Genomic DNA, 6,000 nt, shown 5'->3' with positions numbered 1-6,000 from the left:
TTCAGACTGTCTTGATTTATTTATTCTTTTCTCTGTGTGTTGAAACAGTCCTTTTGCTGGCTGTCTCACAGCATGGTCATGAACTCTTCATAAGAGCACTGCCACAAGCCTTAGAATGACAAGAGGAATTCGAATACTTTTGGATTTCTCTAGGGGATGAGTCTTGGTGACCTCTGGGTAGGAGAAGCTTTTGGCCCGCTGATTCCTTGGTTGTTGTTAAACTGTTATTTCCTGAATTTGACCTTTTCTAGCATGTCTGTAAAGCAGCAACATCTTGAGATTGAGGGAGACTTTGTGCCATAAATGTGTGCAGATGTTCAGTGTCTTGCAGGGCTGCCTCCAGCTTGCCAAGAAGAGCACTCGGACAAGTGCTGAGCATGAGACCTGCTCACTGCAAGGAGGACCCCGTGGAGCTCTGAGCCCTCTGATTACCTGCCCAACCTGTTAGCTGAAGATGCACCTCCTGGTTCATAAAAGGCAGGTGAGGAGCCTTGTCTAGGGAGGGGGGCATGGATTTATCAGACTATTTGATACTCTCACTTCAGTGGTGCAGTTTAGTCAGGGGTTTGTGCACATGTGTGTGTGTGCATTTTGATTTTTAGCTATCACGGCATTACCAGGTGGTGCGTACCTTGTGCACACACTGCCATTTCAGGTTGGTGTTCAAACAAAGAAGGAAAAAACCCAACAAACTCCACATTTTTTTACTCATCTGCAAGTGTCTCATACAGACCTGAGGTCACAGGGAGGAGGCAGCTTGCTGTGTTAATTAGATCAGAAGCTTGTGATTGTTCTGACTCATTTCTAGCTGCACTACCCCGTCTCATCCAGGTGTCTGCAGCAGCAGTGGATGCTTATGTGTGTGCTTATTGAAGAATCAAAGAAATCATTCAGCTACCACACTTGACCTGTTTACTCTGCTGGTGCTGTGGGGGTTTTGTGCTCTGTGATATAACACTCTTTTTTGAACAGATGACTTTTGATACTCACTGTGAGGTTCTTTGTGTCATATTGAGGACAAAAACTCCTTTAATGATTTGATTTCCTTTTTGTGCCTGGGAGGTTGCTGAATCTTGGTGATGACACTCCTTGTGGCTGGCACAAGTTCAGCACAGGGAGGGCCATCTCTCCTGTGAACTCAAATAAACCCACCTCCAGTCATGCTAAGATGCTTCAGATACAGAATATGGAAAAGCTCCGAGGTAATGGAAAGTTACATCTTGCTAAGAAGTCATTGTTGGCATTTGAGGAACCGGTTCATGTGTCTGATGGGGAAGTCACCTGCATATTTCACCTATTGTGTAGCAGTGATTCCTGTTTGCCACTGTGCTCTGTTGCAGTTAAACTCAGGAAATGTCTATGGTATTAGGACAGGCACCACTTGGAGAAAAGGTTGGGGTCACCTATTAGTAAATTATCACAAGATCTTTGTACAGCAACACACAAATTATAGGCTGGTTTAGCATTTTTGCTGTGTTGTACTTGCTTCTCTGTTATCTTTTGGGTTCTTCTCTGAGAGATGGAAGTAATTAGGAAACTGCCCTGGCTCTACTTCATTCCTTCATGCTGGTGGATATCTGCGAGGGGATAAAATTAGATCAGCAGGAGAAACTCCTTGCATTCCTCACTGAGCCTCAGAGAAAAGCTGAGGGATGGAAGCCTCAACAAATGTGGATATTGGCTGCACTGTATTTGAAATTCATATTTAAAGCCGTGGCACATTCTTTCCTGTTCCTTTTATAAACCTTTTGGCAGGCAGCCTAAGCAAATGGCCCAGCTGGAGTTGCTGACTGTGGCTCCCAGAAGCCATATTTGTTGGGATCCAGCGCCTGCTGCCTGCCTTGCATTGCTCAGTTGGAGCAGCGCCTCCCCCACGCTGCTCCTTGCCGAGTCCTTGCCGACATTCCAGCAGGCAGCCCCGGCCGTGCTCCCGGGTGCAGGAATCCCGGACACTCTGGCACTCCCTTCGCAGGAGGGAGCCCCAGAGGGGCGCCTGTGATGGGATTCTCCGGGACACAGCTGAGGGGGCAGCCTCTGACGCTTTGAAGAATGGAGCTCATCTGATACTGTACAACAGGGGACACTTCTGCAAAGACTTCAGGGAAGATGAATTTCTTCCAGAGTGAGGAAAATGCTACATGGTTTGCTGAGGCTCAGAAGCCTTGGCTTGCTTGCATACACGGAGCTCTGTGCCAGGATTCGGTGTGCCAGGCCCATCTGGCTCACCTCCAGCCCTCTTACAACACATCCTCAACACCCAAATTATTGCATTTTCTCATTTGCATGAGGTGCACACGTCCATGCTTTGTTTTCCTCTGGGCTTTTCCCATATCCTGAGCCAAAAGCAGATCTTTGTGCTGGCTAAGTTTCCAAGTGCTCCAGTGTAGCAGTAGGCCATGTTCTTTCTGGCTCTTTACAGAGGTCCAGTTCCCAGCTCTGCTTGCCCACACATGCTGGCAGCACAACTGAAGCTTTCTTGTGTCTCTTCTACAGATAATCTGGTTATGAGTGTTTAGAAGCCTTTCACTTTTGGAAGCCTTCTTTTCAAGAAGATGGGCTTGTCCCAGAAGCAACAGACCACAGAGTTTTCACCTGGCTTTTGGCAAAAGTGAGGTGAGAGGCAGATTTGGGGAGAAGGGAGCTCTATCTCAAGTCTATTGACTACAAAGAAAAGACACCTTTTATTGTCTCAAAACTGCAACACTATAAGGAAATCCACAATTTTAATTCCAAATGATGGCCAGGGTCATGTGTCTTATCTGAAAGTGGCCTTGCAAATTCCTTCTCTGTCTTATCTAGACAAGACTTCTTGAAGGATTCTGCTTGTCACCTGTCTGTAACAGCTGCAAGTGCCTGTTTCAGATATTTCACAAGTACAGAAGGTGTTTTTTTCTTTCTGAGGACAGCTGTCAGAAGGATAAAACCAGAAAGGAAACAACTAAAAGTGGAGAGCCCGGAGACTGGGTCATTATAATGGAACATTCTTCCCTATAATTTTTTGGTTCTTGGGTGAAATCCTGGCATTTGCTCTGTATCCCACATCCTGTTGCTTAGAATGGAGCATCTCAGCTCCAGCCAATACAACTTCAAGTGGCAATGGGTGGGACTGTAAATAGCCAAGGAGAGAGGGAAATTTTTGTATCTGCTCCCAGACTGAGTGGTTAACTAAGTGCTGGTTAATAATTAATGAAAGCACTCTTCTCAAAAGTGATATTGAAGATGGAATTCTAAAATCCAATGTATGGTATGTCTTAAGGTGCTCCTAAATAAAACAGGAGCCAGATTTTGTTGCTGTCTCATCGTTACTGCTGTGTGATTGTCAACCTCCCATTTTTATGCAGTGGCACAAAAGGGGGAAAGTTTGTGATAGAAGTTAGGGGTTGGTTTTGAAAGGTATCTGTTATGTTTCTTAGATGTTCATTGAAATTTAAAAACAAAAAATTTGCAGTACAGGAGGAAGACTGAGAAGTGAGGAAATGTAAGGGAGATGTATTTTTGTACACAGCTGGCCTTCCTTCTGTATGAAAATCTTTCATGCATTTGGTGCTGGTTTATGATTGGATTTTTAGACTGATTGGCTTTTTTATAGCCTGCTCTCCTGAAATGTAAAGCACTGAGTTGCTTCTTTCAAGTGAAGATGTTCCATGTCAAAACTTACTTGGAATTCTAAAGAGGTATTTTTCCCTAAGGCAAATTATCAGTATTTTTCCCCTCTATCTACAGACACAGAGAAATAAAACCAGCAGCTATCTCCACAGATTAAAATGGAAAAAACAAGTGATTTAAAGAATTTCTAAGTACCATAATTTGGTTGCAGGCATTGAAATTCCTTATTATAGGATTCTAGATTTAGAGAATGAAGTAGAGTTTTCTTGTTCTTTTATATTTTAAATCTGTAACTTCAAGAATGTTCCTAAAATAGGAAGAATTCATTCCCTTTTGAGATGAGGAATCAGAATCTGCTGGGAAGAAAAGGGCAAAAACTGAAATATAAATCAACTGAGCACCTTTAAGAGGAATCATTTATTTCTCTTCAAAAAGAAAAAGTGGAGAAATTAGGAGAATGGCATCATCTGTGTTCTGCAGTGGGTTCTTCTGCTCAGTTTGTGAGATATTGCTTAAACTCTCTTTGCCTCTGGTTTCTCTGAAATATTAATGATTGCCTTCTGATTACTGCAAAAAGCTTTATGAGCCACAAAAGACTTGGGGTGATTAAAAACTTCCACTGAGACAAAAATGCAGGGGTGGACCTTAGCTCTCTGAGGCCTGTTCAAGAATTCCCAGAACTCATGAAGTACAAATGTGTTTGCACACAAAACCACCCAACAATGAAGGCTTGGCTGAAAAAGAGCTTAGGAACTGTTGGTTCTTTGACTGGGTGCTTGGCTGGAGTTTGTCCCTTCATGTTTCTGCTCACCTTTTCCCTGTGCTGCACTCTCTCTGGTCACCTGCAGTGGTCTGAAGTACTGCTGCAAAGGATTATCTTCCATTTGAGAAGGTGATGAAACTCACAATTTAAATCTCTTTTATTGTTCATCATATCCTCAAAACCACAGACACTCGGTTATTAAACATGGAGAGGGTACGATCATCCTCAGCAACTTTAAATCCAGTCAGGAAGGTATTTGGAAGCCTGAGGTTTGGACTACAGCTAGCCAGGGGAAGGAGCTGTTGCTCAGCACAGACCTGTTTATAAATATCTGCTCTGCTGAAGACAACTGACAATTGTAATGGGGCTAATTCTTCTAGCAGCACTGGCATAACACCATCAGGGCTGTCTGGCGCTGCACAGGGTATTTCTTCCATGAAAGAAAACTAATCCTGAGCAAGACAGTTTTAGTGTGACTGATGTTCCTTGAAGTGCTATTACAGCAAGTAAAACAAGCAGCATCATTTCTCAGTGTTTTAAAATAAGCTGCACTGAAATCAATATGGATTTATTCCTTGTCTCTTTCCACAGCACCCAGGAGGAGCTTTCCACTCCTCTTTCAGACAAAAATGTATCTTCATGTGGTGCATATTATATATTGCATCTGCTGTAAGACAAAATTATGCATTTGATTGCCTGCCTTGAACCTCAGTCCTGCCCCTGAGCAATTGTAGCTGACTCAGTGGTGATAAGTGGTGCCCTTCATGGATCTAGAGCTAACTCTGATGCTAGGCTTAACGCATCTTAATTTCCATTGAATGATGGTTTCACTTCCTTTTTCATATGAAAGTGTGATTTCTATTCATATTTTCTTCCATTCACCATCTGAGTAATGCCTGACATTTTTGTTTAACGTATATGAAGTCCTGTCTTGTTGTGTAAAATGTCCAAAGGCTGCATATGGTGACTTGGATTTTTCAGGACATTATGGTTTGCAGTTTAAAAATCAGAAGTTAAATTTGGTTGTAGTAGGAGTTTGTTTAGCTGGAGCTGTATGAGAAGATTATGACCTTACTTGTATTTTTCCATCCCAGAAGCAGACACTTTCCAAAGCACTTCAGCTGGAGGAAGAGTGCAAGTTGTTTATTTTCAGTGGCATCTCCATGGCTCCAAACCCCTTATTGAGGCTCTCAATGAGCTATGACTGGATAATTAAAAAGCAGGGTTTAGGTCAGCTTCTGGTTTCAGCGTGGGATAAATGCATGTTTTGGAGCAACTCAGTGTGGCATGGCTTTGAGGACAGCAATTCTTTGAGCAGGGACTTTGGGACAACTTTGGGCCAGAAATTGAAGCTTCACCAAGAAATGGCCCTGGAGCAAAACACAGTATTTTGAGCATCAAAGTGTCACCAGATTCTGTATTATCCTGAAGGATGTAGCTACTCTTTCACACCCTTATTCCCAAGAAACATCTCAGCCAGCACAAGATCATCACATTTGGCCTTTTTAGAGAAAATTCCCTGGCTGAGTGGCAGGCCCTCAGCTGGCTGACATAAATAAGAACAATTGTAACAGAGCAGGAACTCCTTTTGTACTGCTTATTATTATTGCAATAGTCTGACATGCAGTTAC

This window comes from Prinia subflava, chromosome 2 (assembly GCF_021018805.1).
Source record: "Prinia subflava isolate CZ2003 ecotype Zambia chromosome 2, Cam_Psub_1.2, whole genome shotgun sequence".
Classification (NCBI taxonomy): Eukaryota; Metazoa; Chordata; class Aves; order Passeriformes; family Cisticolidae; genus Prinia; species Prinia subflava.
This window is presented reverse-complemented; position numbering follows the sequence as displayed.